Source organism: Pseudonaja textilis, chromosome 1 (assembly GCF_049901715.1).
Source record: "Pseudonaja textilis isolate UNSWEBS1 chromosome 1, rPseTex1.2, whole genome shotgun sequence".
NCBI lineage: Eukaryota > Metazoa > Chordata > Lepidosauria > Squamata > Elapidae > Pseudonaja > Pseudonaja textilis.
The window spans coordinates 60,571,525-60,584,375 of NC_141990.1; the positions used below are offsets into that span (position 1 = coordinate 60,571,525).

The following is a 12,851-nucleotide window of genomic DNA, read 5'->3' on the forward strand; positions in this document are numbered from 1 at the left end:
CTCCTAATGGCAAGTCCCCCCCCCCCAATTTTGCATGTTTTAAACTAGGCCTAAATTTGGGGGGAGGGGCTTAATTTCATTTTATGCCTAGAAAATATTCTGGGTCTTCCTATTGGGGGGGGCGTATTGTGGGAGAAACACGGTAGTGCATCCCATGGCCAGTTCTTCTCCTTCTGCTCTGCTTCTTCATGGGCCTCACGGAAAGGTGGGTGACCTACAAGGGCTGATCAAGGAGATGTGGGGAAGACAATGATGACCTTGAGCTTCTGGAGGAGCCTCTTATAAATCAAGAGAAAGGCCTCTACCTGCTGAAAATATTCCATCACAAGGAGGTTTAATGACTCCAGTTCCTCACAAAACAGTTGGTGTGTTAAAGTTGGATATTAGTAATCTGGATCACAGCAAACTGCCTGAGCAGGATCTTCCTGTTTTCCTAGCAACCAGATCCTTCAGCTTGGCATTCTTGGGTCTCATCCTGGTCTTCTTACCTGAGTCCAACTCAGCACAAAGTATCAGGCTTTTAAAATCTTTTTTCTGCACATGGGTAATTCTGGGAAGCAAGATTTTCTTGAGCAATCTCCAAAATGGCAAGGGAGGGAAGGTTGCGGCAGTTCAGAGGGGGCATTTTTAGAAGCCTATATTGGAAAATTCGGGGGGGGGGCGCATTAAGGAGAGAAACTGAGAGGGATAGAGGGACACATTGAAAGGGAAAATAGGTAAAGAGAGGAGGGTGTGGTGCGCCCCGTGGCCATATACGGCGCAGAGTGCTGGCCGACGACCAAAGAAGTCGAAAGCAGACTCAGATAATGGAGATCTACGAATGCTCCGATGGTCGGTAGGCCTCACCCTACCGATCGCGTCAGAAACGAAGAAGTGCGTGAACGGTTCAACGTCGTGCCCATCCCCACGGTCATGAGGCAGTCCCGGCTGCGATGGTTCGGCCACGTGAGCCGCGCCAAGGAAGAATCCATCATCAAATCTGTAATGAAGGTGACTGTCGGAGGAGCGAGACCGCGTGGTAGACCTAAACAACGCTGGATGGACACGATCAAGGCCGATCTAGAGATCGCGAAGGCAGACCCGACACACGTGGCAGACAGAGAGGTGTGGAAGCAGTACTCAAGGACACTAGCGGACCTCGCCCGAGCGCGAGACAAACGCTGAAGAAAAAGAAGAAGAAGAAGAGGTAAAGAGAGGAGGGAAGGCTTGCCAAAGGAGGCAGCATGAGGGAAAATAAATTTATAAATAAATTTTATAAATTTATAAAATAACTCAGGGCGGGGGAGCTTTGGGTTATTCCCACCTTCAGCTGGGGTTGCCAGATTTGGAAAAAAAAAAAAAATACCAGCAGGCATGCATGCATGTATGCCAGTGGTTAAAAACCAGATGTGCCAGAATCTAAGCCAAGGAATCCATCCCTGATTCATAGTTGCTGAGTTTATACCACAAATATATCTGAATCAGTTAAAACTCTAGGGACTGGATTCTCAAATCACGCTAAGCTTGCTTAGTGTTAGCCTCTCCCTCCTTCTCTCTGCGTCGGTCCATATGAACTCAGAGCCTTTGGTTGGTTGATGGTTGACATGAAATAGTTCAGCAGACTTGTCAAGAAATACCTTTGAAGAGCTCCTGCCCACATTACAAGACCCCACTTTGGGCTCCCAGAGGAAAGGTGGAGAAATAAGGATTTCTCTCCCTTAAAGATGGTATAACCAAAAAAAAAAAAAGTGAGAAGGGTGGTTTAAAAGAGTCCTATGGATACCCACATCCTATGACCTACCTGTTTTTACTTCCAACACACCCAGCAAAATTGCGCCTAGCAAAAGATTAAAAAAAAAAAACCAACGCCCAAAGAAAACTTGAAGATGATCTATCTATAGGCGATTTAAAAATGCCTAAAAAGTCGCTTAAAAAAAAAAAGTCGCTCCTCAGCCCCTCATTTCAAAGAGTGGCGATGAATGATTGCCATGTCGGTTGTTTTCAGCGCACCGTTTTCCCGGGTAAACTACCAAAGAGACCCCTCTCCCCGAGACCGCTGAGACGCCTCAAAGTCAGGCAAGGCCGCCCGCCCGGTCCCCGCGCTTCGCCTTCTCTAAACTAGGTGGCAGTGCCTACCCAGTTTTTATGAATGGAGCGGCAACTTGAGCCAAGCGCGCGCGCGGTAGGGAGGGGTGGGTTAAAGGGGGGGGAGGAAGGCGGCCCCTCCCCTGGTATTAGCATAAGGGCGGAGGAGGTTTACATGTCATTCTGCACGTTGCCTTTCAGTGATCCAGGCAGTTAAACGGAGTTGGCAGCCGCCCAGCGAGTCAGCTGCTTCCGAGCGGCGAAGGAGGCTGGGCTGAGAGGGAGCGCAGCCCTTGCTTAGGAGCCGCCGGTTTTAAGGTGTCCTCGCAGCTCCCGCGGCGTCCTTGTGGAGAAGGCGTCTGTAGGCGGCGCAAGGGACTGCTTTTAAGAACCGCCGTGAGGCAAAAATAGGAAAGCGGGGCGGGGGGGGAAGTAACCCCTCCAAAGGGCGAAGTAAAACAGAATGAGGCAATCGGAACTGGTGTTGCAATAGCTGCGCGCCCTCGTGGGGTTCGGTTTCTAAATTCGGGCTCCTCCCTCCGCTCTCCTGACTTCATTTAACCTTCATTCCACCTGCTCTTTAGGACCCCTTTCTTTTTAAAGGAGAGATTTCTTCTTATTCCCGGGCTGGGACAGTTTCAACTCATGGAAACCGTACGTCTCGACTAAAAAGCAGTCCCCATTTTCTCCCCCCATCTCCCATCTTGCTTTCTCCTAGCCAGGTGGGATAATCTGTTATCTTTTAATAGCTTGAAGGTACAGGGGGAAAAAAGGCACTCTTGAAAATTTGCCTGTTCTATACCTCCCCACCCCCTCCCTCAATCCCCATTTTCCTCTTTATGAGAGCATTATCAGAGGAAAACTTACGTTGGCTGGGGGTGGGGAGGAGGAATACCAAATCCACCTTAAGTTAATGCCTTCATTAGGTTTGGGGAAAAAAGAGTATGCGAGATTTTGAGTTTCCAAGAGTATTTCATCAGCCCAGAGTATTAAAAGATCCAGGAAAAAAAAAGGAGAAAAGGTATGAAAAGAGGACAGGAGGAAAAAAAATGTGGGTGATTAAACTGGACAAACGTACTTCTGTTTGTTTAGAATGATATTAAAATGGTATGAAATCTCACAAGGGGTTATTTTGGAACTCATTGAAAGGGCAGCAAGAAAATTATTGTTGGTTGTCTATTTTTGGAATATGAAATCCAGTTATGAACAGACTTCACAAGTTAACGCATCCCCTTGGTAGGTGGGAAATATGTTTGCAGTTAGGGAATGGTGGGGTGTCGAAATAAACTTTTATCTGGCAAAGAAAGTGGTGTAACTTCATGTTTTCATTTGTAACACTTAGGGCGGGACCTTGAAAAACCTGGTGCTTTTATATTCTATTTCATTCTATTTCATATTCACTTGTTACTTTTCACAGATGGGGAACTAACACTGAAAGATGCCACATCATACATTTGTGACACAGACGGTTCCCATGACTGCTATCTGCCACTGCCTTTAATTCTTCTCTGGAGTCTTCAGGTCTGAAAGGCTTAAAATGACCAATTATCGCTTTCCCCAGCAAGCTATAAATCTATATTCTTGGGTTTTTACTATATTCAATTTCCTGGGCCTTGTAGGAATGGTAAGATATAAACAAAAGACATCTGGCTGACTTGGCAGTTTCAACTAGTAGAGCATTTTCTGATCTACCAGGAGGTCCATGGGACAGAAGACTGGGGAGTGCTGACTAAGCCTAAGAATCCTTGAAGGAACACATTTCCTGATGAGATTTGCTTCCTGGAAGATCATTTAGTTTTTGCCACCAAACAATCACCAGTTAAAAGGGACCCCAGCAATAAGATAAACTAGATTCCAAAAGTTTGGATTTTTATTTATCTTGAAGTAGTGCAGCTAGCTTGTCTAGCTCTTGCTTTTTAAATTAGAAGGAAACTGACCTAGGCATTTTGGTGAGAGGTAGGAGTCTTACTGTCTGTGAAAGTATATTGGAAGTGGCCTAGTCTGAATGTGCATGTGCTCCGTACTAAAGCATTTATTTTCAGGATAGGTGATGTCCAAAACTGTCACCACACTGAAGATTGTCCCTGAAACAATGTCCTTTTCTTTCCATGGCCAGGTCTTAGGAAGTAATAACAACAATCTTACACATTCTTTTGAACAAGAAACTTACCTGGCAGAATTAGCCTTATCTGCTGAACCATTCCAAAGTGGATTTGCTCAGTGCAAAGGCAATATTTCCAGAGGAGGCAGCTACATGCGATAGCATCACTGACCCTATAGAAAAAACATGAATTCTGCCTCCCCCACCCAGAGTTAAGGAACAACAGTAAGGTCCCTGTTAGAGACCACATCACTAAAGATCAGAGAATCACTGACAAATCATTGAAGGGTGGAGAAAGATAATTGTAATAGTCGATATAATGTTGAGATGTCCCAGAAGAACCTGGAATCTATTTCCATTACTTGCTTGTCTCAGTTTAATATGAATAGCTTCATTTGGAGGATCATTTTTTTTTAAAAAAGTGCTTCCCTCTGAAAAAGGATAATTCCTGCCATAAAAAAGGTGTTTGTGTGTGTGTGTGTGTGTGAGAGAGAGAGAGATGTGGCCAGACAGTTGGGCTCTGCTATGCTTTGGATTCAGAGGGAAGAAGGGGCTTGGAGGGGAGGGTGTGTATATAACATCTGCCAGCAACTCTTTAAACTGATCCCACTTTTCCTAGGATCCCAGAACAGCTGCAGGGCAAGGAAGCCATATGATTCCAGCAGAAGATGCGGTTGCTTTAAGGAATTGTTGGCAGGTCCTACAAAACCTCACTGCTTGCATCTAAGCATCCTTTTGCCCTCGGACTAAAAGTGTTACACAGCCATACAAGATACCAGCTAGCTGGATACAAATTTGATTGCACGTGAATTGTGGAGTCTTGGTTCCTTGCTCACTAGTGCTGTAACCTAGGAATCCCCCCTCCCCACCAATCATATGGGTAAGAGAAAGTTTAAGGATGTTAGTAGACCTTTGGAAAGGCAGGATAAAAAAGCAGAAAATAAAAGGAAATGCTTATTGGTCATTTCTCAAAATTAGAAAAATTAGAAACTGATACTTGTATAGGTTTAAGACATTCCATGTGATTAATACCTGTTATTTTTTGTAAAACAACAACCCTTTAAAATAAGTATTATTACCATTTGCAAGTGAAAATACTGAGGCTTCAAAAGTTTTAAGAATTGTTGCTGCACCTGCTGCAATTATATATACATACTGGTAGGGAAAAATGGTACAGTTAGTAAGCATAAATATTTGGTGGATAGAAGAGAATTCTTGTAGGGAGGTATTCAAGAAGTTCATATTTCTTTATCATACATAATGGGAATGTTTGAGGATCAAATCAGCTCTGATGTTGTATTTCTCTCCTTTAATCTTTCTGCCTGGACAGAAATAAATACAAGATAGATCTTGATTGTTCTGATAAGTAGACCCTTTACAATGGAAGGGTGCAAAATGTAATCAGGAATTAACCTTGAGGTTGTCCTGCACAGCATGAGAGTGAGGAAATAACTATAGCGAGTCACTCATTCCATGAAGCAGTTTGTAATGGTACTGTATTCATCTTGGCAATCTGTTAAGTGTGTTAGGTCAAGAGGCAATGATTTATCCAAGGCTATAAGGCAAGCAGCATCAAGGCTAAGCGGAGGCTTTGGTGTTCCACTATATGGGTTATCACTTGGCAATCTGAGGCATACTTAGCTGGGATGACACCTATTTCATAGAACTCTTTAATGTTGGACTGTTTGCATGTCACAGTCATATTTTGACCTGATTTTTAAAAGGCAAGTTAGATTCCTGCTGACTACATAGGGACACTAGTATTGTTTTTCTAATATGGAAATAATTTACTGTTTTTTCCAGGGGGGAAGAAAAACTTGCATTTCCCAATGGTCTCCATCCAGATTTGATCCTGTTTGGATCCTCTGAAACCAAAATATATCAGATGTTGTCATCTAAGTGGACTTTAAGAAAAGATGCAGTTTTTTTGCCTGATGATATTCCATTGTTTGTTTTTCCAGGATGTTATTTTAAAAAAAATACTTTCCAGGAACATGCTTAGGAACAGGATTGCAATGCCCATGGTTTTGATATAAGTGTAATCCGCCCCCACCAATTATTTTTAGCTGCCATTTTAAAGGAAAGGGTGAATTTTAGTCCATAGCTCCAGCAGATTGGAAAGGGTTAACTCATTATGCATTATGATCTTTATCTAGGGCAGCATTCTTATCGTGCCTGAAATTTTGATTAAAAATAAGGATTCAAGGGATGTAGAAATGAATTTGAACTGTTTCCTTTTTAGTTTTTTTAATTAAAAATTAGTGTTTACTAATTTTTATGTTTTACTTTAGATAGCCCCATCCTATCGTATCAGGCTCATATTTTTAACTTCAGTGTAAATTAGCCTTATACTGCAGGAATTCCCTCCATGCGCAGACAGCAATGAGGCTCTGCCTTGCATCTTTCTACCTGAATGCAAATGAACCTCCAGGAATAGCATACCTCATGCTGCAAGCAAAGGACAATAGTTACCTTGGGTGGGTGGGGAGCAAAACAGGAGAAAAAAAGACAGCAAAATGGAAACACCTGTTTCTTAAAAGGTAGCATAAACTGCCACCTTAGCTAAGGAGGTATGCTAAATTTAAGTTCTCTGTCCCCTATAAGGGTAAAGCCGCTTGTCACTCTGCCAATAGGCTGATGTTGCCCATGTATCCTGCTTGACTGCTTTCATGAGGCATAAGCAGGGATTAGAGAATGAAAGGAGGTCCTGTCAGGTGGAACTGCTATTCATTCCAAGAGCTGAGGGGCTCCACAGATGGGATCCACCTTAAAAAAACTTCTAGCCATCTATCCATATGACCAGAGGAGATACACTCAAAGCAAAATGTTTCATCTACCATATTCTATAGCCAAGGCAACCTTAACAAAGAACCATCAGCTTTCCCATTTCCCTTCAGACTTTTTTTTTTTTTAGTGCTGCAGCTGGTCTGGAAGTTCTCTCTCTTTTTAATAATTATGTCATTATTGCATCCTTCTTTCATTCAGAGGAAAGGAGGTAAGGAGATGCCAGTGCAAAAGAATGGGCATTGAAACAGAAATGGCTTGAACAAGCAGTGTGTGCCTAGAACAAGAAGTCTTTTTATATTGTATATGAAGTTATACATGGCTCCATTCAGCATATTTCCCTCAGTGTGAGCTGCATGCAGAGAATCAGGCATTCATGACCCAGGGATTACAGCATTGGCATTTCCACATTTTCATGTTAAGCCTTCACTGATTTTTTTTTTGGTTCAAAGAGTCTACTAACACAACTGTGAAAACAGAATCTGAGGTTTTGCCTCCAGGCAGAGAGATCCATTTAGACTGATTTCAATTTGGACCCTTTTTCATTATATTCCTACCACTGCATGTCTACTTTTCAGTCAAGTTGTTTAAATTAATTCTTTTGTATCATCGTTTTATGGAGTTGTCCATGTCTGAGAAAGAAAAGTACCTTGAAGGGCTGCTGCAGCCCAGACTTGCTCTGTATTGATTAGGATTTCAAGGAATGATAAGTGAGTCCATTTGGAGAGCACCAAGTTAGGAAACTGCTTTGACACAAATAGATGAAATTAAGCATTCCCCACAATCTGTTGCAAAAGTGCTGTCAGATGAATTCAAGTTACTCTGAAATATACACACAGACAGCATAATCATGCAATGGAAAAATCCAGGCTGAGACATTTTTCTGCCTAAGATGAATGTCAAATTGGTATGTTCTGACTCTTCCATGAACACAAGCCAATCAGGTGAACAACCAACCATAGGATGTTTTGGGGCATCACACTTAAAGTAGACTAGTTTAAGTAAAGTGGGGAAATCACTGTACTCCTCCTAAGACTCAAGATCTATCTTGTAATGAATAGCTAATTCATGAGTAATTAATGTAATGATTCCTGGGGGTGGTAGTGCAATAGTTAGTATGCAGTATTGCGGGAAATTCTGCCTACAGCCAGGAGTTCGATCCTGACTGGCTCAAGGTTGACTCGGCCATCCATCCTTTCGAGGTTGGTAAAATGACTCAAGATTGTTGGGGGCAATATGCAATTCGAGAATGCTGTAAAGCTCTTTGAATTGGTGTAGAAGTCTAAGTGCTATTAACAAGATTGCAGAAAATAAACAAACCTCTCCCATCTATAGTTTGTCAAGACTGGTAATTTACACTGAAAATTATGACTTGATCATTCAAAAGTTGTTTCTTTATTCTACTAGTGAAAAATTCTGGTTGTCCAAGTACTTTGCAGTAACTACTTGATGTAATTCTAGGTGCCCTCCTTAGTCATTAAAATTTTCCAGGACAGTTATTTAAATCAAGACTTCCAATATCAGTTCACCCTTGTTAATCACTATTTTTTACTTACAATGGTATATTTTATTAGGGTTATTAGATCTGGTTTTTTTAAAAAAAAATCTAGTTGACATTAAGCACTCTTTGTTGTCATCTAGTGGTTGACCAGAATTGTACAAACCCAATTTGGTAAGCATAATTTCATCCTTAAAGTGATAATAGCTTTAATATTAAGAGAAACTTCTGCCCCCACCCAAATGAATTTTACAGCTGCAGCAGTTGAAATGAATCTCAGACCATCTTGGAATAGAAGAAAACATAAGTATGTATTTCACTACAGGAAGCCAAAAGGCGAACAATGTTTCATATTAGCAGAAAACAATCTAGCCACAGATAAGGTTTTTTGAGTTCACTTCATTTTAATAAACCGATTCACACAATACATTAAGAGACATCATTTGAGTTTGGCTTGGCATGTTATGTGAATCAAACCACCATAGTTTTTAAACCATGGTTTAGTGTGTAAAGAAAACACAGCCAGGTGTAATGAACCAACGTTTTATTGGAAGGAGGTGAAGACATTTGAGAAGTCTAAAATGTTGGGAAAGAGAAGAATAAGCTGCAAAGTGGATGGACTTTGGAAGGCAAAATTAGGGACAGCATCCTAAAGAAAATCTATATGATCACTAAGTCAGTACTGACTGATGGCACATAATGAATCAATTAAAATAGGATCTATGAGCTCAAGTCAATAAATTTTATAAACCCTGATTTTTGCTTAGATTGCACCTCAGGTTTATCCAGATGTTACGGATTGAAGCACAAATGTTATTGTGTTTAGAAGAAACCCCTGCACTCCCTGTAGCTTTTCCTTGCTTCAAAGGGGTTGCAACTCTGATGTAGTGTTATAACATGATCCCTGCATTTTATGTCTGCATCAAAGAAATCTCCTTGATTAGTAGTTTTAAAAAATATTGTCTGAGGACCCATGGAGTCCCCCAAGATTCTCTAAGGGCTCCATGAAATCAAAATTATTTCCTAGATATTGAAAATATTTGTGAAAATGCAAAACAGTATCACTCATACTTTTCATTTCAACATGAATGGCTCTTTTTTTGGAAAAAAATATGTTAATATATAGCAGCTTTAATATTTTTTATATGATTCAATAAATAAATAGACTATGAATGCATCCATTTTAATCCTGTCCCGTCCCATTTGTCTCAGAGGCACTGCTTAGGGCACTTCTGGGTTGAAAGGATTAGCTAATGACATCACCATTGCTTGGGGGACACCTGTGGGTAGTCCGTTCATATGTCCATCAAGGAGCTGGAGCGAATGACAGGAGCTCATCCCACCATGCAGCAGCCCTGGTCTCGAAGATGAGCTTGTGAACCTCCAACTCAGCGTCATAACCATGTGAGTCACTGCGCTCCAATCCATTTTAATTTTTAATATGTTAAATAACAATAAATTATACTTACAAAAACTCTTTTGGGGTCTTCCATATGTGTGTGTGTGTGTGTGTTTATTTGGGAGGGTATCCCTTTAGAAGAGCAGGATATAATTCAGAATAATCATTCCTTTGCCTTTTCAATATTCTTGCTTCTTTTCTACTATTATTAGAAAATAATAACATGAACTTCCTTCTCTGGTTGATACATTCCCACTTAAACCATGATATATTTTTGGAGATATTTCCTACATTGGTTTCTTGGAATATAGCCCTGAGCTACAGAGCAGCTGCTGCAGTTTTACTTTTGACAAATGAGTCTCTTCTTCCAGAATTAAGCATCTCCCTTCTCAGTCCAACATGTGAAATTTAAGATGTCTTAAATTCACTATTGTCCCCTCAAACTGCAACACAGAAGATCCACCAGATTAACAGAAAATATCCTTTTGCTATTTCAATCTGTCATTTGAATAGTGACAAGGAACATTTATAATGACTCAGTAGACTGATTCTGGCCTTTTAAACCAATGGTTTCAAAAATATACGCTAGCAAATTCCTCAGCTTACCAGAATTTCTTTCCCCAAAAGAATAACAACAGGGATACTCCCTGCTCATGTTCATCAATATTGATCTCCCCTTGGATGATGCAATTACAAGAAAATATTGAAATGATTTAAGAAGATGGCATTCTCATGAGACAAAATTAAAACCTAGGGGCTTTAATTTCTTGTATTCCAAATGAACCGATTATGGCCTTAGCACATGCCTCAAATATTTATAATCACTGAAATTCCTCCACAGACTAATAATGAAAGAATTCCCTGAAGGCATAAATTCAGATTATTCTTATGTCCTGAATTGAATTGACTAGATAGTCCCAACATTAGAAAGCATCAGAATGGAAAACAAATTATGCCTGCAAGATATGCCTTTGGATGCCAATAAACAATATAAGAATGGGTATGCTATCTTTATTATCCAAGTTATCAATTAATGTTGTCTTTTTAAAATAAAAAAAAACCTTTAACTACACTGCTCAAAAAAATAAAGGGAACACAAAAATAAGACATCCTAGATCTGAATGAATGAAATATTCTTATTAAATACTTTGTTCATTACATAGTTGAATGTGCTGACAACAAAATCACACAAAAATTATCAATGGAAATCAAATTTAGCAATCCATGGAGGTCTGGATTTGGAGTTACACTCAAAATTAAAGTGGAAAAAAACACTACAGGCTGATCCAACTTTGATGTAATGTTCTTAAAACAAGTCAAAATGAGGCTCAGTGGTGTGTGTGGCCTCCATGTGCCTGAATGACTTCCCTACAATGCCTGGGCATGCTCCTAATGAGGTGGTGGATGGTTTCCTGAGGGATCTCCTCCCACATCTGGACTAAAGCATCCCCCAACTCCTGGACAGTCTGTGGTGCAATGTGGTGTTGGTGGATGGAGCGAGACATAATGTCCCAGATGTGCTCAATTGGATTCAGGTCTGGGGAACGGGCAGGCCAGTCCATAGCATCAATGCCTTCATCTTGCAGGAACTGCTGACACACTCCAGCCACATGAGGTCTAGCATTGTCTTGCATTAGGAGGAACTCAGGGCCAACCGCACCAGCATATGGTCTCACAAGAGGTTTGAGGGTCTCATCTCGGTACCTAATGGTAGTCAGGCTACCTCTGGCGAACACATGGAGGGTTGTGCGACCCCCTAAAGAAATGCCACTCCACACCATTACTGACCCACTGCCAAACCGGTCATGCTGGAGGATGTTGCAGGCAGCAGAACGTTCTCCACGGCATCTCCAGCCCGTCACATCTGTCACATGTGCTCAATGTGAACCTGCTTTCATCTGTGAAGAGCACAGGGTGCCAGTGGCGAATTTGCCAATCTTGGTGTTCTCTGGCAAATGCCAAACATCCTGCATGGTGTTGGGCTGTAAGCACAACCCCCACCTGTGGACGTCGGGCCCTCATAATACCCTCATGGAGTCTGTTTCTGACTGTTTGAGCAGCCACATGCACATTTGTGGTCCGCTGGAGGTCATTTTGCGGGGCTCTGGCAGTGTTCCTCCTGTCCCTCCTTGCACAAAGGTGGAGGTAGCAGTCCTGATGCTGGGTTGTTGCCTTCCTACGGCCTCCTCCACATCTCCTGATGTGCTGGCCTGTCTCCTGGTAGCGCCTCCATGCTCTGGACACTACGCTGACAGACACAGCAAACCTTCTTGCCACAGCTCACATTGATGTGCCATCCTGGATGAGCTGTACAACCTGAGCAACTTGTGTGGGTTGTAGACTCCGTCTCATGCTACCACTAGAGTGAAAGCACCGCTGGCATTCAAAAGTGACCAAACTATCAGCCACAAAACATAGGAACTGAGAACTGATCTGTGGTCACCACCTACAGAACCACTCCTTTATTGGGGATGTCTTGCTAACTGCCTATGCTTTCTACCTGTTGTCTATTCCATTTGCACAACAGTATGTGAAATTGATTGTCAATCAGTGTTGCTACCGAAGTGAACAGTTTGATTTCACAGAAGTGTGATTGACTTGGAGTTACATTGTGTTGTTTAAGTTCCCTTTATTTTTTTGAGCAGTGTATAATCTTCAAGATTCCTGGGTTGGAGGCAATCAAAGGAAAGTAAGCATATCCTTAGGAACTCAAGCCTAAGAACCCAAATTATATTCTGTGACCCTGGGAGAAATTCTAGTAGTTTTGAAAGCATTTTCACTGGAACATAGCAAGGGACCTTTATATCCTATCTGATTTGGTCATATCTATACAGCACTGATGAATCAATTCAAGATGTTAGTAGTGCATGGGTTCTTTTATAAGTCACCCAGAATTCTGTAATGCTATACAAAAAGTTATAAATTATTCCCTGGTGAAATATTCCATACGGAATTCTATAACACAGTTGTACTTATGGAAAAAACAGTATCTAGTTGAGTTCCTT

At 41.4% G+C, this 12,851-nt stretch overlaps 1 long non-coding RNA gene across 3 annotated transcripts; it reads left to right on the forward strand.

Moving 5' to 3' along the window:
• Nucleotides 1-2,528: 2,528 nt before the first annotated feature.
• Nucleotides 2,529-9,834, forward strand: LOC148127634 (uncharacterized). 3 transcript variants are annotated; one of them, XR_015743975.1, is made up of 3 exons: nucleotides 2,529-2,786; nucleotides 3,482-3,688; nucleotides 4,785-9,834. It is a non-coding gene; the product is annotated as an uncharacterized LOC148127634 (long non-coding RNA). The 3 variants fall into 3 exon arrangements; XR_015743974.1 differs by having other exon boundaries at nucleotides 2,534-2,718; XR_015743976.1 differs by having other exon boundaries at nucleotides 2,545-2,718; nucleotides 3,482-3,585.
• The last annotated feature ends 3,017 nt before the right edge of the window (nucleotides 9,835-12,851 follow it).